Here is a 22,977-nt window from a genome sequence, read left to right as displayed (position 1 = left end):
AAACTTTAGGCATTAGATAAAACTTCATCTGTTAACTAAGCTGCGTCATAACACTAAATCACGCAGTGGCATGAAGCCAACATGGCAAATCCAGCCACGAACTCCCGCTCCTCACAGGGAGGGGTCCTCCTTTTATACCCTGTAAAAAAAACATGTCACATGACCTCCACTGGCGGGAAAATGACAGTCACGTGACAAGTACACCACTGTCACGTGTCACCGGTACGTAACACTGTAATGAAGGCAGAAGCTTAGTAAATAGCTTTTGTACCCTCTCGAAAGCTTTCAAGAACTTTCAATAATGAGGCGGCCAAGACTGAACACATCATGCCACATATGGTATAATCCGTTGTATATAGAGTTGCAACTTTACTCTGCCGCTCGTTAACTCAGACCCCCGATTAATGAAGGTCAAAACATCATCAGCCAATTAACTTGCAAGGAAATTTTGATGAATTTGCAGAATACAATCCCACCATCCAAACACTCTGTGATAAATTCTGCCACTTGTACTCTAATGGATTTTCATTTGTCATTGTGTATCAGCTCACATTATTCTTGATTGAAATCCATATGTCCATGTGCATTGTATCAATTTCATATGAATTTATGGACACGTTCTACACTTTACGAAACACCCCCACACTTTGATCCGTTAATTTATTTCGATATGCCGTGAGAAACAAGCCATTCCAGCCCATTGAGCCACAGCGCCCAATTACAGGGCAATTCGCAATGACAACTTGATCTACTGTTTTTGGATTTGGGAGAAAACTCGCTCCCATCACCAGAGCCCTCAGAGGGACGTACAAAGCCCTCAGAGGGAAAGCCGGAATTGAACTCCTATTTCTAACCCCCGAGCTGGGATAGATCTCACTCGCCGCAATACTGTGATACATTCAACCGGCATCTTGCCAACCCACCTATTCACTTCCTGTTTCAAGTCATTTGTAAAAGTCAGAAAGAGAAGGGTTCCAAAATAGATCGCTTGGAGCTAGGTGTCCACTGCTATAAGATGCATCGACTTAAAGTCCCTTACTCTCTAAGCAAGATAGCTCTCATGCCTCCTGAGTTTCTGAGTGCGTAACGTACCAGCAGCAAGCGATGACAAATAGAGTCGGATCTTACTATTAAAACTACTGTATTTATTTACATCTACTCCAAAATATGGAGTAAAAAAACTACTCTCTTAATCAGAAGTTAACAGTGTTGTGCGTCCATAGCTCCCTAGCATCAAATATAGTACCCATTCTTAACAAATCTTACTCAAGCACAGACTTAAAGTGGCAGTTTAGAGATTCACGAGTCCCAGTAATTCACGAAATAGGTGAGATGAAAAACTTGTGGATTCACAATGCAGCGACGAGGCGATCACGATGAACTCCAACGATTCCCACGGCTAGCGAACAAAGAAACTTAGCGAACATCCCAACCAAGGAATACGGTTCCGAATTCCACGAAGAGCGATTTCGCAAAGTGACTGCAACGAAATCCACGCCCATCGATCATACGAAAGACAGACAGATCTCCACAATGTACAGCGTTCCGGTGATTAGCATTTGACTTTACCCTTCTCTTATCGTGAGTAGTTCACTGATAACTCTAAGTCTGCACTCTCTCTCCTTCCTTTGACTCCTTCTCAGCGCTGAGCCCACATTTATTTTATATCGTCGGCCTACATCATAAGGTAACGCTAAGAGAAACAAAACTTTAGAATGCCAGTAAAGGGAAACTGGGAACACGTGACACCCTCAGTAAATGAAACTATGCGCTCCCTTGAAAACGAAACTGCAGCACCCCTCCCAAAGAAAAGAAAATTTTGATCTGTAAGATGAAATTTTTAACTACAATCTACAATATGTGGAACAATTGAATTGAATTGAATTTCAGTTTATTGTCATTTAGAAACCAGAAATGCCATGCAGTTAAAAAATGCGACAACATTCCTCCAAAATGATATCACAAAAGCACATGACAAAACAGACTACACCAGAAAATCTAAATAACGTTTGGCAATCCCCAATCCAGAGTCCGGAGAGGCTGCTGTGTATGAATATCGTGCTATCATCTTAGAATGATCCCCGGAAAGGAGCTCCAAACGCACCAGACAAAACAAGACGACCCAGACTCATCAAGTCAGGAGACCAACTCTACCACCCAACAATCCAAAAACTAAAGCTATAAGACCTACACAAAACCACATAGTTACATATAGTTATAGTTAACATATAGTTACAAAAGTGCAGACAATGCCATAATTGATAAACAAAAAAAAACACACACCATGGACGCATTAAAAAATAGTGCAAAGATTTTAAAAGACTATAAATTTCAAAGAAACCGCCACACTGTTTCCACAAGTCCTCAGGTCCCGGTAGAATTGTTATCCCACGCAGGCGGCAGTAGGGAATACCCTGTTATGGAGTTCCAAGGTGCTGCCGGACCCAGCCCTGCAGATGCAGCACACAGTGAAAGCGCACCGACCGCAGCGGACTCCAAGTCCCTCGAACCTCCGAGGCTCGGACCATCCTTTCCGGCACAGCCTCTCCGAGAACCATCCTCTGCCAAGCGTTTTAAGTAACATTTCATATATATATATAAAAACAGTACATATACAGTTATCATAAAGCACACTAGAACTAATGCAACATATTGCAGAAGCATATACAAATCGTAAATTCCACTCCATTACTAAAACTATATTGCAAGTTTAACATCTGGAAACACAGTCTGCAATTACATTATCTTTGTCTTTAATGTGAGTTGACAAGAGATCATGCTCATGCAATATCACCTCCAACTCAGCAACCTTCTATTTTTATTTTTCAACTTACTCAAGAACACCAGTAGATGATGATCTCTATAAACCGCAAGTAGTTTCTGAGCTTTGCAAACATACACGTCAAAATGCTGCAAAGCCAAAATAAGTGATAATAATTAGTTTTCTATGGTGGAATAATTTATTTGCATCTCATTGTTTTGTTTTTGAAAAGTAACCACAGGATGGTCAACATAATCATAATCATCCCTTTGCAATAACACTGCCCCTGCAGCTTCGTCACTGACATCCACAGCTATGGAGAACAGCTTAGCAAAATCTGTGAACCAGAGCACAAGTTGGTGACAACAGATAGCTTTCAATTTATTAAATGCCTCCAGACAAGGTTCTGTCCAAGCAAACTTTTCACCCTTTTTCAGGAGGTTAGGCGATGGGAGAACAATATCAACAAAGCTCCTACAGAACTTGTGATAATATCTTCTGAGTGCCCTTTTACCGGTTGGAATGGGAACCTCAGAAATTGTGTGAACTTTTTCCTGAATAGGATCCTACCTGCATTGACCTACAACATAGCCAGGATAGGTCACAGTGGCATGGCCAAATTCACTCTTAGCTAGGTTAATTGCAAGGTTGGTTTCTGAGAGCCTTTCAAACAGCTTTGGCACTGCAGAGGTATTGGATTCCAAAGTGTCATTCCTCATGACCAATTCATCAATATAGGCATCTCAGTGTTCTAACCCTTGAATAACAGAATTAATCATTCTCTGAAAAGTTCCCGGAGCATATTTCATTCCAAATAGCAGAACAATGTATTCATACAACCCGGAATGGATCACAAAGGCAGAACTTTCTCTACCTCCATTGGTTAATGGAACACGCAAATATCCTTTTAACAGATCAATCTTCGTAAGAAGCTTATCTTGTAGAGGGTTTGTTTCTACAGGGAACAAAACAAGCACTTTATCTCCCACAGCAAACAAAACTATGGACTCCCAGGAAAATGAAGGTATGGACATGTAACAATGGGGTCCCTTGTCGAACGCTTATTCAATTACATATACACAGCATCCACTGCTCTACCCTCATGAACGTGTTGTTACCTCCTGAAAATGTCATTTAGGCACGACCTGCCCCTCACAAAGTCATATGACTGTACTTCATTATATGTATCTAAATACTCATCAATCCTATCTCTAAGAATCTTCTACAGTAGTTCAGCCTTTATTAATGCAAGATTCATTGTTTTACTATTCCCAAGGTTATCCCTGCAATCTTTCTTGATCAAGATTATACTTGGAGTTTATATTTAGATTTACCTGCTATAGATGAACTTGAAATGACTCGGCAGACAAACCATTGAAGTGCAAGCTCCTGGCTGCATGACTAGAGAAGCATTTGTCAATTTTGCCTCATCTCGAGCAAGCTAATACTTAGGGTTTATATTTGCATATTACCCACTCAAGATGCACTTGAATTGACTCTGCAGACCAACCAGGGAAGGGCAAGCTCCTGACTAAATGACTCATGGAAGGATTCATCAATTTCGCCTTTCCTCGAAAGGGTAATTTTCAATACAGACTGCTACGTATCTTGTCATCGCGTTTCTCTGGCCAACTTCCCCCTTTTATGATTTCAAAATTAACTGAACCATTATTAGGTTAATTATCATCTGTATCTTTCAGCGTTTGTTATCTCTCAGATTGTTATTTTTGAATTCGACCTTCCAAAATCATTCATGTTCCGCTTGTTCTTTGTCCGGGGTAGACACCCTGTTGCACACATGAATATCACGTTGATACTGACCAGGATTAGGTCATAACAGTTACCCTTTCCCTTCACTTTAGCGCTCTTCCTTTCCCTGTTGTGCAATTCGCCTCGCAATGATTCTCTCTCTTTCTCTCATATCCTCTACCCATGTGCACTCTCTCTGCTTCTCACTCTCTAACGCGATGTCTCTGTCCCTCGCACTCCATTTCTTTCATTCCGTCGCTGTCTTTCTCTCCCTCATGCACACAAAGCTGCAAGTAAAGGTAATGGTACTCTATCAGCATTTGTAAAACAGGTAAGAATCTGTAACTGGAAAACAGATCCTGAATGACAAAGCAAATGATAAGATACAGGCAGAGAAAGAAGAGAAAGAGAGGGTGAAGTCAAGGACGGGTTATGACAGGAGTGCAAGTGGTTGATACAGATGGAAATATATAAAAAATTGGTCAGTTTTGTAGGGATAACAGATTCGCATCTACCTTCAACTTAACATGGCAGGATGTCAGGTACAAGGATGGTTCTCTGGGATGGTGAAACTAGTGATGCCGTCGAGATCAGCTACAAACAGCTGTTTTGTAACTCTAAGGCGACTCGCACAAAATGGAAAAGTGTAAACAGATGACAGGACTCTGATGCAGGGTCTCAGCACCGAAACGACTCCTGTTTACCATTTTCCATCGATGCAACCTGGCCCGCGGAGCTTGCACGGCGTTTTTTTCTGTGCAATCGATGTTTCGACCAAAACCCTTGATCAGGATCTGATTGTCTGTGTGTTGTTTTCAATTTCAAACATCTGCAGATTTTCTCATGTTTCTTTTGGAACTTATTCATCAAATTGTTTCCACTTACTCACAAGTGGGATGATAAAACAGGGGCAAGAAGGGAGTTGAATGTTATACTTTACAGAATTTATTTCCAACGTTTAATGTGCTTCCAAATCCAATTAAGTGGGTATTTTACTGCATTCTTTAGTTCCTCTCGGAATTTTCTCTGTGTCAAGGCGTAAATACACGTGTTGGTGCAGGAACTGAGAACCTGCAGCATTCCTGCAGTCACTTCAGTTACGTACCGGGGATCCGTGGGAGAATCAACAAAACTCATTGAGAAGCGTCTATAGATGTAAAATACGAGCTGTGTTCCCCACAACAATATGAAACTACCGGTTATGCTGAAGAGCAACATAATTGATTTCCTTCGGTTCTCCATCTCCAGGTCCTTGTCATTCTCTCCACTCTTTTGTCCCCGCAGCCCCCTGCGGGCTCGACTGGCCGCTAGAATCCGCCTGACAGTCAGAATATTGAACAACAAAATCAGAAAGAATGGGACAAAAGGGACCAAAATGAGGTCAAACATCTCAAATGTCGCCCATGACGGAGATTTTTTGAAGCTGGGTGTAAAAACACAGCCCCAGGGAACACCGTCAATAATTTTTCCAGGTTGGTATATAAAGCACCGGGGGACACACTCCAAACAGGCCAGCACACTCACTGTCCCGATAACCACAGCCGCCGTTCTCTCGGTGCAATATTTCGTTTTCAGCTTCTCACAGCAAATAGCCACAAATCGATCGACGGTGAAAGCGACAGTCAGCCAGACTGAGGTCGCAGTGCTCGCAAAGGCCAACCATTCATTGAGGCTACACACAGGTGTAATGTCCAGGAATGATCCGGCAAAATATATCCAAGCAGTCCACCTCAGCAGCGGATCGGAGATTACGACCAGGAGATCGGCCGCTGCCATTCCCACCAGGTAGCGAGTGACACATTTGGAGAGACCGCACTTTCCCCGGGACAGGATCACAATTGCCACCAAGTTCGCTGAAAGAGAGACAGGGAACAGCAAGTTGAGAAAATACTGAGCAGAAGCCAATGCAGCAGTTTGTGAGGATTCTGTAATATTTCCACTTTATTGTTGTATTTAGCGGTGGGAGGGTCGAGAGAGAGCGCACAACTGACCGAGATACAGAGGGAGTTTACACCATAAAATAAAGTCAGTATCATCTGAATACGGATTGCTTATCAATGACCAAAATGTAAAGTCACAGCGGAAAGTTTAAACTGGGTAACTATCTCCTGAGAGTCAATACTGGTTGGTACATTTTCTACTGGCGCCTCTTGCGTCTCGTCTGGATGAAATGAATAAATCCGGGCGCTGATGGCGGGATTTTTCCATTAAACAATCTTCAACTTCCATGGCGATTCCTGTCAGCAACAGAATAGCCCGAAGTATGGAACAAAAACAGGAAATGCTGCAAAAAATCATCCAGGCAAAATAGAATGTGTGGAGAACTGTTAAAGTATCTTCCTTTGGAGCTGCTCTTAGATTGTTCCTGACAAGAGAGTTAACTAGTTTTTTTTCTTTCTATTCAAGCTATTTAGGGTTTAATACTTCCAGCATTCTCCGAGTTTGTTTCCTATTTCTGCATTTGCTACTGACTTTACAACAGAACAGTGACTGAATCCAACAGATACAGCGCAGTCTGACACAACATCATAGGCAGACATGACGCTTCCCCCCGAACCCATCACAGGGAAACAGGGTAGAAGATTTCAACATCCACCAGCAATCTCGGTGCCGTAGTCAGACGTTTGTAACGGTGTCAGACGTAGATATAATAAAATACATTTCACAGTATTGATAAGTCTAAAGCACAAGTCGGTTGAATTAATTGGCTTCGCAACGACTTCATTTTGTTGTCAATCAACTTCTTTGTATTCAGTCATATTACACACATTTTTAAAAACCCACAGCAGTTCGTGCTAAACACGGAATTTCTCGTAATTGATAAAGAGTCACTACTTCATTTTATTATTAGTATGATTTGACTGATACTAACACATTCAGCCCTCACATACAATGCACTTGGAATGATCTCCGCGTGCTTTTTAAACACAGCATTTGCAAATCCCAGAATCCACAGGTCCGGAAATGCGGAATACTAAGACATGGCAGGTGACAGTGGAAACTAGCGACAGAACAATCACAACATTGGACTTAAATTTTAACTCCCATCAATGGCAACTGTCACTATGGCTTACCGGGAATTCCGAAGGCTGAAATAAAAGGATAGTAAATGTCTTCTATTCGCCAGATGACTGGATACACCATTTCAGGGAGAATATGTGATTTCTGTTGTTCCTGAATTTACAGCTTCGGCAGGCACACTGAGCTTTTCCATTCAAAACTACCCTGATTTAAACAAGAGTATCAGTCTCCAGAGACAGTTTCATGCATTTCACTAACTTTCTTAGTTACAATCAAGTGAAAAACATTTTAATTGAATGTCATTGTCTCTGACGTAAATATTGGGGCGTTTGAACATAAGTACATCGGAGTTCCTGGGCTTTAGCTCAGCAGTGTCTTTGGTGGCAATGAGGCAAGTACAATTAATTACAGATAATGAGCTTTGTCACGAGCAGCTACATTTACTGATTTCATGTTATTGTTGGCTAATTATTCATCCATAAATGGAGACCGGCAACTCTGACTGGCTTCCACCATCTGACCAGTGTCTATTTGTTCTGTAATTCAGATTTTTATTTTTATTTATTCTTATTTTACAAAGCAGCACAGCATAACATAGAACAGATACAGTACAACCTATTTATACAGCCATCCCATGACAGGGAAACATATACATCTAAGAAACAGAAAAAAAAAATCTAATTTAAGTAATTTAACTAACATACAACCAAAATTGATCCCATGCATCTTGCTGTCTTCCCTCACTGTGAATTCTTCACAGTATATGTTCATATGATGAAATCTTAACCATTTCCTCAGTCCATTCCCTCACAATGGGACATCTGTCTTTTTTCCAGTTTTGCAATATAATTATCGCAGCTGTGATGAGACCCACCTTTAAAATAATAAATTTGTCACTGCTTACATTAGTTATCATTATCCTATCACCTAGAAGACAAAGCCATGGGCACAAGGGCAGTGTCGGACCCAACCAATTCCCCAATAAATCAAGAAATGGACATCAAAATGGACGGACCATCGAACACTCCCAAATCAGGTGAAAATATGTGCCTACCTCATTTTTACATTTCCAGCATAAATGTTTAGCAATAATCCCCATTTTGTAGAGTCTAGTTGGTGTCCAATAATATCTGTATACTATCTTAAACTGAATAAATTTCCCTCTCTCTTCCCTAATATGTCTACCCACATTTGATAAAAATATTTGACCACTCATGGGATTTTATGGCGAATGTGGATTTGCTGAGGAAATAGAACTTTGTTGATCAAGAACATTTCTGGAAGTATTTCCAAATAAGACATTGCGTTAGCAGCAGATTCAAGAATGCTGGCCCACAAAGTAAACCTTTAAGTGAATATTTTACACTAACACAGGAAATTCATAAAACATCAGTGATTCATAAAATGTTCAAGCACTCTGTGGGTGAAACGTGTAACGATCTCAAAGCAATATGGCAGAAGGATCTTGGAAGTGATATAGAAGATAATGAGCAGTGCCCATTTTGAAATGTTTCAAAGGTTTCAAAGGTACGTAAAGTGTCAGAAAAATGTATACAATATACATCTCGAAATGCCTTTTCTTCGCAAACATTCTCAAAAACATTCTTCCCCAAATGCAGAATGACGGTTCGAACCCCGAAGTTCCCCCGCAGCTTTCCTCATTCCCATGCGTAAGCAGCATCAAACAATTGCCCCCCCCCCAAACAGGAAGAAAAGAACATCGGTACCAGGCAGCGAGCACTCAAACGTCCAGCAAAACAAATACAAATACACAGACTTGCAGCAGACCAAAGTCTAATCGTTCACTTGTTATTCGACATACCACAGAGTCTCTGTCTCCCTAATAAGGGGAAAAATGTGTTTCGTTTTCAAAGTGAGAGGACAGAGATAACAAAGAGCTCATTGATTTACGATGTTCAGTGTCCTTCAGTCCTGCAACTCCCCCCCCAGTCCACACTGAAGCATATACTCATATACACACACATATCTGCTCGTAGCTACATACAGAATTGCAATAGATAGGACCAATTAGGAATGGAAACGTTCAAATGACCATGTTGTTGGTGTAGAGATATTTCTCAGCGGGATTAAATTATTATTATTATTATTATTATTATTATTATTATTATTCTGCTAGAGGAAAAAGTGTTGAATTGGGAAGGAATGTTTGAATCTGCAGAAAAGTGGCAGACCGGTTAAATAATAATAATAGTACTCGAAATTCTGAGTTAAATAGATGCAGGATGGCTGGATTAAGTGAAAGAAAGATTTAGAAACATTGGTAAAGAGAGGGGGAGGGAGGCGAGTGTTGGGGAAGTGTAGAGTGCGGAGTGAGGAGGAGAGGGAGAGAGATAGAGAATGAGATTGACAGGTAGATACACAGACAATCAAACAGAAATACAGCCAGAGTGAAATTCGAAGAGTGTAGGATTGTAATGTTCCTTCTGTATCTTCTAGCCACTGGTAATCTGTGAGAATGCCGGGTTTATTCTGTACTTGCCAATCTTTGGTGCAGTCAGAGTGTGCGGAACTTATTTTGCATCTTCAGTCTCTGGTACAGTGTGAGAGTGTGGGGTTCATTCTGAACGTGTCTGTCTATACAGACTGAGAGAGTAGATTTTTTTCCCTCTGTGAATTCCAGTCTCTAGTCCAGTGTGACAGTTTTGGGTTCACCATTTTTTCGGGGGATTTTGATCCATAATTCTGGTATTGAATCACTGAATAACCATATATATTTATCTACGTCTTGCTCAAACCTCATTTTTATAACTTATTAATCTACCGTAAAGGCTCAAATTACACAAAGGCTCAAAGGATCATTTTATTGTCAATGTCTGTGTGTACAATACAACTCTGATATTTATCTACTCCAAACAGCTAGCAAATATGAAAACAATGGATGCTGATGAAAGAAAATATATCAACTGGACCTATCCCAGCACAGCAAAACGAAACCAAACTTGCAGAGCCCAAAATCCTCCCACATCCAGAGAAAAAAAAAACACAATAACAATCATGAATCCCTTTAGCTGATACTAAATTTCGTTATGCACTATGGCAGATTGAATGATGCCGGTTACATGGATTAACACTTCAAAAGTCACTGAGTCTGTAAGTGGACCACTGGACTACAACATCCATACACACAACTGATAATTAATGCACACCACTGGATTCAGATCAATTGTTCTCAGAACATGTACTGAGGGACAGTGGGGAAAAAAAAAACTGACTTGCACACTGTTCAATAATATCCCATGCATTGCGGTAGAGCAAATTAAACAATAACAGAATGTAGAATAAGGTATGAAAGGTGCTGAGGAACGCAAATCATAAGGTAGAAAATCACAAGTTAATAGATTGTAAGGCTACGAGTCCCTCATATTGTGCTGTAACAGTGAAGAAATGTCAGTAAGTCCCACGTTAGTCCTTTCAGGGTGATTCCTTAATCATTCTGGAGACGTTGCAACTATTTGTTCTATGAGAAAGATGAGAGCGTAGATCTGAAAATCATTCCGACTGCGGTTGGCAGGAATTTGACAAAGTGGTGAACCTTTACCATTAGAGTCTGGGAATATGCTATGGCGGTTCTAATGAATGTATGTCCAATACCGAAAGGAAAGTTGTGCTTGCTCAGCAGAGTGGGATTTCCTACTCTTAAATTTAATGTCGTTTTCTATATTGCCTGTACTCAGCCATTTAGATGTGGCCCACTTCTGTTGCTGTAGGGCAAGCAGAGCTCCCTGCTCTGGCATTCGGTATCTTCACCGAACAAAGACAAGCCACCACCAGTCGGTGAAATGACCAACCAAATTAAGCCACAGTGTACAGAGCTGTGTATACATGTTTTCCAGGAATACTCCATGCATCTTTACTTTCCAGATTTGTTGAGTTTCCATTGTCCTTGAATCGACCTTCGCTTCTGCAAAGAGATGTACACTCCAGATTTAAATAGGACGTGTTCCTGTTAACCATCCATGAACTTCAAGACTTAAAAAAATCTCAAATATATCTATCTAACCTTCCCCCCCCCCCCCACCAAGGGAAAAAGTCGCACAAGAAAAATAATATTAGAAATTTCAATCATGTCTTACGAGGGAAAATACCTCAACGTTTACTCCCATGATCACTGGTAAGGTGAGAAAGTAATTCATCCTCTGAGCATCACCCTGCAGAAAGATAGTGTTGTGACCTGGTATACGACGATTAGGCCAAAATCGTGCGGTCCAGCGACCTTGAATAATGGGACACTGAGATTTGCAAAGCAGCGAGTTCTGATCATTTGTAGAGATTGCGTGGGAAATCTAAACACCTCGTAGCAATGTTGCAATATCCCTCAGGGCTCTCCACGACGAAGGTGCTGGCCCCATTGTTGACCTGAAAAAGGTGCCTTCTAATCAAGGACAGGGGAAGCAGACAGGCCAGTTGTCTTTGCAGACTCCTCCCCCGCCCCACCACCATTTTATGGACTCTGAACTGATTCTTGCTCTGGGGAAATCTAATCAGACCATTCTCTGAGGCTTAGCTACTTCTTATGTCAAATGCCAGACCTACCAAAAATGCAATCTGTAATAACGTTAGACACTCTCTGGGTTGCCGCGTATAACTGGTTTGCACCAGTTAAAGCTGAAAGCCACAAATAGACAAGGCTGGTTTAGGCAGAGCCATAAAGCAGCAACGATGTTTGTTGAAGCCTTGTACAATGACCAGTAAGAATGTGACTCATGCCGGTGACCTTCTGCCAATGGGATTGAGATCCACCAGTTCAATTGATGAAAAACACTCTAGAGTCAGCAGCTTCAAATACGCTGGGGTGATAACTCCGCAGGAGCCAGAGACCAACCATCAAGGAGGTCTCCACGGATACGTGATCAGGACCACGAGTAACGACTGGGAATGCATGTCTCCTTTCCCGACTAATGTCTTTTCTCTTCATTGACCTTTCATGGAGGGTCAGGGATTCTACATGATGCAGACTGGCAGTTAGTTTCTGAATCTACGTGCATTTTAGTTGAAACAATAGAAGTTACTTGTTGGTAAATATAGATTCTCTGTGCCGCACTGATTATTATTGCAAAGGACGATTCTTGTAACTGAATTTGCATCACTGGGTCATTAAACAAATGATTATGATTTAGCAAATAATTACCTGAATTTCTTTCTGCCACATTTTAATGCTCTGATTTAGTTGCCCCAGAGCAAGAATCAGTTCAGAGGCCACAAAATGCGGAGAAACGAAGACAATTGTCTTGCCTGCTGCCCCTGTCCTTGATTAGACTGGAGTATATATATTGTTTGTTTTTTTTTTCTGGCCAACAACATGGATTGATCAGGAATGTGGTATAATTCCAGTTCTCCTGAGAGCTCCTCGCCAGATCCAGGACAGGACTCAATTGCAGTACCACCCACTGAGTGTAATCACAGTTCCAGTGAAATGTTCCCACCTAGCCACAGTAGAGCAATTTTACAGTCCCCAGATCAGTGACAGTTGCTTCCGGAATGTCGCACTGGCTCTGGCTTCTCCTCATCCTGGAGCAAACTTCGCGATCTGACTATGAACACGGGCTTAGTCTCTGTTGAACTTAAATATATGGGTATGGCCCCGACCCTCACCAACTTAACTCCCCTACCTCCCATCGGCTGTATCCTCCTGTCACCCAAGAACACAGGGGACGGTATCGTGCAGTCAATGAAAGCTTTATTCTGCTTGGCTTTGGACTCTAGAAGGAAACTAGCTTGGAGAGTTTCTATTCCCACCGTACAATACTATGCCTTGGACCTGCTGTCCGAAATCATCAATGTCAGCTGAAGTCCACTGACGTGCTCAGTGTCTTTTGCCCTTATCTGATTGTTTAAGTACAAAACAAGACTGAGAGACATTGGGAATTTTCTGTAGGCTACACTGAATACTTGGAGCGACAAAATTGCCAGTTGAAACAAACATGCCCTCAGAATGGCAGAGACTGATACTGTTTGTTCAACATTAGTGACTATAATATGAGGTCCTGAGAATAAGTACTATCCAAAGCCATATTCCACAGACCGTATTTACATCACAACGGCGAGTATGAATTGCTATGGGAGCAATCATGATAAACAACAAATCGACTTTTAATAGCATAGAGGACTATTTCCAAGGCCCATCATTTTGCTACAATCGGGCAGAGTCACGGGCTGCATTGGGTGGCAAAGGGATGAAGTCCTGTGGGGTACAAGTCCAGCCACAAACTGAAATAGTGATGGGTAGGGTTTTGGGGAATGTAATACATCGACGTGGCTTGGATTATGTCAGAAATTGAATAAAATACTGGAGACCATCAATATGCAAACGAAACTGAAAATGATGAAAAAACACAGCTCTTTGCGGGGAAAAAAAATAGCCGAGTTAACTACTCCAGATACAATTTTACACAGACGTCGCCTAATGTATTGAATACAGCTGTGGGTGTCAAGCATCAGCAAAGATCTAATGCTATTAGAGAGTAGGCAAAATCATCTCCTAGAATACTTTTAAGATGTGGTATTTTAGTGTCCCGATAGATGGTTGAAATGGGGTGTATTTGCCTTGTACAAAATGGGTACGAGGGGGATCTGATAAAGGTATTTCAAATTTCAAATGAAATCAACACTGTGTATTTTTTAAAAAAAAACATCTACTGATAGGTTTCAGCCCCGGACGTGAACTGTTTATTCAATTCAACAGAGGCTGCCTGTCCTCCTGACTTCCTCCGGTATTTTATATGTTTTGCCTTGGATTTCTAATATCTACAGATTTTATGGTGTTTGTGTTACCACTCTTCGAAATGAGAATCGTTGATGAAGGAGTTTGAGCCCAAGCGACAGAAGTATGGAGATCCAGCAGAGATGTCCTGTGATTGATGGACACTAACAAACACAATTGTTTTCCATTGTACGCGAGATGACTGTGACTAGTTGAGTGTCTTCCCTCTGGTTCTCAATGATGCAGTTTTATATAAGGCAGACTGGGAAGGGAGAGATGGTACAACTGGCCAGTGAGAAGACAATATAGAGACATGGAAGAAATATGAATTATCAGGAGGAGACTACAACGATTTTGTGGGCTGGATTCCGGATGTTAACCGCTTGGCTTCTAACTGAATAGGCGATGCAAATCTGTTTCACAAACACGTATTCCAGCTATGGCTAAAATAACCTTTTCTGTAATTACTCATTGTCTACCCATACAACAGTTCTGAAATTCTATTCCCAGTTCCACACAGTTTCTGAACTTAGAGATACCACATGTAGCTCACATGCAGAGGTCACTGACATAAAATGTGAGTAAATGTATCTGAAGCCCTGATCCATTCACTGACCCAAAAGTAAATATCTGCCACCTAGAAGAGAGAAAAAAATATATTCCTTAGTTTATTTCTAGTCTGCAAACAGATTCTCAATCATTGTTAGCACATTTCACCAATCTGATGAACTTTGTTTAGAATATCTTATTGCAGCCTGACTTTCTTTTATGGAATGAAGAAAGAAATTGCGCAAGAAAAGAATCCAGTCTTGGACAGAATGCGTCATCGGCCAGCGTCGATAAAACAGAGGTAAACACGAAGCAAAGCAAAGCCACTATCTCAGCCACAATCGAAAGCTGTTGTTGTTGTTAGCAGTCAGAGTGGATAGACATTTGCAATATTGCATTTCTCTGGAATCATTCTCAAATCATGTGATTCTTGAAAAATTATCAGTCATGATCTTCGTCTTTCAGGAAATTAGGTTTAGTCCATCATGACCAGGTGACCTGTCTGCTTCGGACATTTCAGCTTCAGAGACACATCACATTCTTCTCAGTAACATTGAAAATGGTCACTTGTGCCCCTGACTCTGTCCAATTTCTGGCTCTCTTGGGCCGTTGAACCGCCGCTTGTCATGCATGGCAAATTTCTACACCTTCTGTCCATCATTGATGTTGATATATATCGTCCCTGATAATTTGCCAAATCCCATCGTAACCCAGCAGCCAAAGGAACCAGCTCACACATCTTTAGAACGAACTCAATATAACAATACATATCTGCAGAAGCTGGGATCTGAAAGACAAACAAGCACAACATGGTGGACATGCTCCACAGCATTTGAAAGAGTCTAAGTAAACAATACGGTCCAAAGTGAGACATCAATTCGCCGATGCAGTTTTCTCTATCTCTCCAAAACAATTAAGACACAAAACTTGCAAAGGTTCAAGAACATCTGCTTGAAAAGGCATTCGCTCTAATTCGTTAAGAGATTTGATGGTGAATGACCGATTGAAAGCATATTTCAGTATTTGATGGGAATCTAAATTAACAACTCGTTTATTAAGTTGAAAAAGTGATTCAACAGATCAGTGAAATTGTTTTGCTAGCAGAATAGAGCGAAGTGGGAGGACAAGTATCTTATATGGCCATGAGATTTTGGTGCATGATTAGGCCATTAGAATTAGGTCTGCTCCGTCATTTCATCATGCCTGATCAATTTTCCCTCTCATCCGCAAATCGCTCTCCTTCCCTCATACCCGTCATACCATGATTCATCAAGAATTCGTTTCAAGGATGTCGCTCGAGGAAGTGGGTCTTACATACTCCTGACAAAAAGATTCACTCTTTTCATTCTTCTATCCGGATGACTGTATAGGACAGCACCTACCACAGGCTCATGGATAGTGTCAACTCCGCTGATGTGTCTGTTGAAAGGTTCTCGAGTACGATAGGATGGACACTTCATCTCACAATCTACACGATACGACATGGCACCTTATTCTGATTTCGTTATTGCTTGACATTGTTCTCTCTCAATAACCTGTGTAATAATTTGATCTCCAAGAATAGTGGGAAAGGGAAGCTCTTCACGGAATCACGGTACGGGACGAACACAATTTTAATTCCCACTGTACGTGATGGGGCAGTGGTAGGGAGCGCTGGTGTCTGGAATCCGCAGCGTTTCCGAGCTGGGAATACAACAAACAGTAAAAGCTTCTGGATCGACAGCGTCCAGGGGTGGGCTCGAACCACCAACCTTTCGGTTAACAGCCGAACGCATTCACCGATTGCATCACAAAGACAAGCTGGAAAAGACTGCAATAAATGGTCCATTCTGACGTTGGAAGACGGCGACTAGTAATCGATGCTCTTGACCCAGCTTTTCACAATTTGAATGAATAGTTTTCATTAAAGAACTGATCACACAACCCCAAACTCTGATTTAACCTTTTTAACCCTTTGCAATTTACTTTTAAAATTCGTAGGTGCAATCACAATTTATATGGAAACAGTAAAACCATTTCTCTGTCGGGGAAATTAACCCCCGTCTTCACCGTGACCACTACACTAACGAGAAACCAATGCGAAAGAGCGATCTGTCATTGGGATGTTCGAGCACAGGAGATCTCAAAGAGTTACCCCGATGTTTGTTCATTCTGGCACCGACACTTTTCACACATTCTCATCTTCCTCTGCGATTCGAAAAGTCTCAGAATCGTTTCCGATTCAGCTTTTACTTGTGTAAATCTCCCGTTCTCACCTGATTGTGTTTTGGGGTGAAGAACTTTCATCAGCAAGGATGCGTTGCCTGATTAAATGATGCAGGAAAATATTTTCTGGATTTCCACTTTGCAAAAAACACTGGAAAGTCTGATCACCAAGCTCTATTTCTACACGCTAAATATGGGCAGACGCTGTAGTCCGCTGCATCAGTAGTGAGGGCCAGAAAAGTATCTGCAGGGTAGGTGCGGACGTGCTTGCGGTCTGCTCTGAATCTGTGGACAAGACTGTATTCAGGAATTCATCTTCGAGTCTCAATGGGCTCGCCACAGTTGTCACTGACTTATTAAAACCTATGGTGATGAGCGTGTGCCTAAGGAAACATACTGTACATACAGGAATCAAAAGCCACTGATGTCCACCCTCCAACGCTTCACACATGACGATCCAGCGACCACGAGGCTTGGGGCGCATCACGGTTCCACTGCGCCACTCTGATGCACAGAGTATTTGGATTGCTGTGCAATTAATGTTGTCAAATGTTTTATTTTTTTTTTATTTCCAAACTGATACAGCAAGGGCCTGTTCTTAAATCTCCCACATGCTACAGGCTTAGTCTGCGCTGCAGCTCTTTCACCAAACAGCGCTTCACCTCATTCCTCTTCCTGCTGGTTTCACCTGTCACCCTGGGTATCTCCCTCCCCTCCCTGACCTTTGAAATCTACTTATTATCACCCTGGGTTTCTCCCTCCCCTGCTTGGCTTTTGAAATCTACTTGTCCTTCTTTTTTCTCCCAGGTGTGCCCTCTTAAATATCAGTGAGACCCAAGCTAGATTGAGAGCTGAAGTGCCCTGGCCAGAAATGTTGACTGTACTCTTTTTCAAAGATGGTCCCTGACCTGCTAAGATTATTCAGCATTTAATGTGTGCTGCTTGGATTTAGAGCATCTTCGGGTATTCTCTTGTTTCTTTTTTAGAAACTAGCGTAGTATAGGTTCTAAGTGCTTTGAAATCCTTCCAGTGTGGCAACAAATTCTGCTCCTTTCAGCCGCAACACATAGAATGGCAGTCAGTATTGAGTAATTACAATTAAACACTGTTGTGTTTCTTTAACAACTTTGTATAACCTGGCTACATTTTAGTTCCTCTTTCTCCTTTTAGCATTTCAAAAAATCTTTCGAAATTGTAGCACAGATCTCAAGATTAGGCTTTATTAACATCCATTAGTCTTAGTCTGTACAGCAAACGGGCTGGTGCTGGAAATCTGTGGCCACACCAAGCAGTACTGTGCTTGTTGGGCTTTGTTTCCCTCAATTTCGTGCAGTGTAAGTCAGCTCTTTGGGCTAGTCATAGTCTGAATAACAGAGCAGAGTTTGCATTATTGCTAAATATATGTTCCTCAGGGTGATTGTACAGGTCTCAATCACATAGTACAAAGCCAGTTAACTGTCGGTGTATAATAACCAGTACGGTTCTGTCGCTGTACAAGTCTTTATATATCCAGCTGTTGTAAAGGTCTGTCTCCTTATAGCATGCTGTCAATAGTTGTTAAAGACTGTGCCATTAATGTACAGGAGCTATCTGTTGTCAAGGACTATGTCCTTTCAATATGGTGCTACCTGTGGCAGAGCTAAGTCCTTACCTTACGGTGGTTGTTTATGCTTACAATGTATGCTTACAGTACGGTGCTAGCTGCTGACAAAAACATCTGTGGCCTTGCAGTACGCAACCAGTTGTTGTAAAACTCCTATGTCCTTACAGTATGGTGTCGACTATTGTAATAACCTCTGCCCTTAGTCTGTTACGAGCTGCTGAAAAGGTATGTCTCCTTATGGTACGATTCCGAGTGTTGTAAAGGCCTGTACTCTACAATACAGTGTTCATGATGTTTATATGTCAGAGTTACAGTGCAAAACTGGGATTGTCCAGCTCTGGGTCATCAGTGTCATCTTTTGATAAATCTCTGCCCTTGTATTAGAGTCTTGTAATGGCCTGTGCCCTCATTGGCCGGTGCTGTGCTCTGACAGCTCAATGTGATTGGAATACAGTGCCAGTTATTTTACAGACGTGCGTTCTTATTACACAAACTGACCCTGTACACAGGAAGATTAGAAGTTTCCTGGAGGCAACCTTGTGTTTTGATACCATTAGTAGGTGCATGGTCATTGTGAGATGTGGCCACCATTCAAACCATCAAGTCTTACTAGCTCCTGGTACATCATTCCTACAATCGCGTTCCCAAGTCTCTTCTCACAGCTTGGCAGTTTATTTCCCATGCAACTCCTGTGTAATTCCTTGTTAAAAACTCTGACTGGTTTTTGACACCACTTCTGCAGGCAGTGTGTTCCAGGTACAAACCACAATCAAGTCATGTCACGTCAAGTCAAGTCAAGTCACTTTTATTGTCATTTCGACCATAAATGCTGGAACAGTACATAGAAAAAATGAGTCAACGTTTTACAGGACCATGTGTTACATGACACAGTACAAAAACTAGACTGAACTACGTAAAAACAACGCAGAAGAAAAACAAAACTACACTAGACTACAGACCTACACAGGACTGCATAAAATGCACAGAACAGTGCAGGCAGTACAACAAATGATAAACAAGACAATAGGGCAGGATGTTATCAGTCCAGCCTTTGGGTATTGAGGAGGCTGATAGCTTAGATGAATAAACTATTACATAGTCTGGTCGTAAGAGCCCGAATGCTTCGGTGCCTTTTCCCAGACGGCAGGAGGGAGAAGCGTTTGTATGAGGGTTGCGTGGGGACCTTCATAATGCTGTTTGCTTTGAGTATGCAGCGTGTAGTGTGAATGTGGAAATCAGTGTAGAAATCAGAATTTCATTACATGCCCATTGGATCCTATGCTTACTGGGCCGCAAATCATTAACAAATATCCAGTGAGCAGTACAGCACAGGAACAATCCCCTCAGCTCACTGTGTGTGTTGACAAAAATGCCAGTTCAAACTGTATGCTTGCATACATGTGCTCTGCTCCCGCCAATGGACTGGATCCCCAAAGGGGTTACCCACCTTAATACTATTTGAGACCCAACAGCACCTTCTGCTTAATATGAACAAGTTTGAAACTGTCGCCATACCCCCTTTCTGGCTCGCTTTCAACCATGTCCGTCTCCTTAGTGAACACCAATGAATACAAAGTATTCATTTTGTACCTCGCATGGTAATTCTGGCTCCAGGCATGAATATCTTCGTTTCTCCTGGAAAAGTCCGGTTCTTCTCCCAATACACTGTCGGTTTTAATGTATGCCTTGAAATGCCCTAGGATTCTTGTTGATCCTCTTCATTGAAGACACCAACTGATCTCCGTTGACTTCCCTGATACACCGGTTGACCTGTTTCTTGCTTCCTGTATGGCCCTCCAAGATCCTGTCCAACCTCACATATGATTCCTCTTACTTTTGAAAACTGAATACAATATCAGTTATCACACTAAGCACCGGAAATAACTTTCTATCCAGGAAAGCGATGTCCTGACTTGTGACCAGCTGGACTTACATGACTCTCAGACGTCAGACATGGCCTTGACCAGTAACATCAGCTGCCAGACTGCTCTCCACAATTCCTGCAGAATCCCGCTGTAATTGGCCTTCCCCATGTTTCCATTAATCCATCTGCAAGTCCAGTCTTGTCCTTACCAATAGCCATCTGAAAACCTCCAATATTATAAGCCTTAATTCCTTCGCAATGAAACTCCAATCATCTTGCTTGGCTCATTTCCCAATACTAAGTCAAGATCTCCGTAATGGCTGAATAACCGTGCCATTTACAAATCCAGTCTGTAAATACGTCTGCCTTACTGTTATTCATCTTGCACTAAACTGCACTAAACTGAACACACTTGAGCCCCTGGGTGCCATTCCGCTCATTAATGAAACACCATCTGAACTTCCTTTTGGCGTTCCTCGACCGTATCTCCACCTTCCGCTCAATGCTACTTGCTGACTTGTAACTCTGCCCCCCACCACTTCAACCAACCCGCGTCCCCTCCCCGCATGCCACATGTTAACACTCTTCAGAGTAGCTATAGCAAAACTCCCTGTCAGAACATTAGCTCCCCTTCAGTACAAATGTGACCTAGTCTCTTGCACCAGTCCCACCTACCCTGGAAGAGAGCCCAGTGATATGTGTACATGATACCATCCCTCTTGCACCAGATTTTTAGCTATATATTTAACTGTGCTATTTTACTATCTCTTACTTCACAAGCAGTGACACCGGAAGTAACACTGAGATCACCATCTCTGAGTTCCCATCTCTTAACTTTCTTCCCAACTTCTTAAATTATCTTTGCAGGACCTCGTCGTTCTCTTGTTTGTTCTAATAAGGACCACAAGCTCAGCCTGATCACCCTGCCCTTTCAGAATATCCTGTACCTTCTCAGAGACATCCTTGGCTCTGGCGTGATGGAGGCAGTGCACCATCCTGCAATCTCGTTCATTTCCGCAGATACCTCTGTTGGTGTCCCCCTGTCTGATAAATTTGCTGCACGTGTGTCCTATCCTCCCATCTCCTGTACATTCATGCTCTATGTAATAGACTCTTTATAATGAAGATTCTATTAAAATTCTGTATTCTTTATTTTTTATTCAGTTCGGTGCATTTACAACACATTCGAAAACAAAAGAGAAATTGCACCCTTGTTAAAACAAAACAATTTATGAGAAATCGTATAATTTCCATGCAAGAGGAAAATGAAATGTCTACTGTGGTAGCAATGCAGAAATCAAAATATTATTACCATCCACGAAACAAGCTGAACACAATGTTGAAGTAGGCCTCTCTCTCTCTCTCTTTCTCTCTCTCTCTCTCTCTCTCTCACTCTCCCTCTCCCTCTCTCTCTCCATTCCCGTCTCCTTGCTTTCTCTTGCTTTTGTTTTGCTCTTACTTACTCACTCTAGCTCTCTCTTTCTCTGTCACTTTCGGTCTCCTTGCCTCTCTGTATCTCTGTCACTCGCTCTTTTTGTCTGTCAACATACTGTTTCCTACTTCAGACCCAGCCGTGATTTAGACTGACAAAACTCTCCTCCCTCGAGAAAATAACGTGGATCTTTGTATACCTTTCAAACCCCCATTACACTGATACATTTCCGTCTTTGTAGGACCAGATCCGCTCTCTTATGACCTTCAGCCCAGACAAATACGTTGTTCACCACTTGAACTATTGTGGCTGAAATGACTTTTTGAAAAAAATGCTGTAGACTGGTTCACTGGTACTTTCTCAAAACAATTCGACTCCAAGCTGACAGTTTTGTTTTACTGACTACCATTTTATGTCAACATATGCCTAGGAGGAATTACAGTTAACAATCCCCTTCCAACACTATATAAACCTATAACCATGTCACAATTACAGCACGAATACAGGCTATCTCCGCCCTTCTAGTCCGTGTTGATCGGTTACTGTCACCTAGTCCCTCATACCTGCACTCAGCCCATAGCCATCCATTACATACTTTTCATGTCCATATACCTATCCATATTTTTAAACGACAAAATCGAACCTGCCGCTACCAGTTCCACTGGAAGTTTGTTCACACTGCAACCACTCTCTGAGGAAAAAAAATCCCCCTCGTCTTACCCCTCAACTTTTGTCCCTTAACTCTCAACTCGTGTCCTCTTGTTTGAATCCCCCCTGCTCTCAATGGGAAAAACCTCTCCACGTCAACTCTATCTATATGCTTCATAATTCTGAATGCCTCTATCAATTCCCACCTCAACCTTCTACGCTCCAAAGAATAAAGACCTAACTTGTTAAGCCTTTCTCTGTAACTCAGATGCTGAAACCCATGTAACATTCTAGTAAATCTCCTCTGTACTCTCTCGATTTTGTTGACATCTTTCCTATAACTAGGTGACCAGAACTGCGCACAATACTGCAAATTTGGCTTCACCAATGCATTGTACAATTTTAACGTTACATCCCAACTCCT

The sequence above is a fragment of the Hypanus sabinus genome, chromosome 31 (assembly GCF_030144855.1).
Source record: "Hypanus sabinus isolate sHypSab1 chromosome 31, sHypSab1.hap1, whole genome shotgun sequence".
NCBI lineage: Eukaryota > Metazoa > Chordata > Chondrichthyes > Myliobatiformes > Dasyatidae > Hypanus > Hypanus sabinus.
This window is presented reverse-complemented; position numbering follows the sequence as displayed.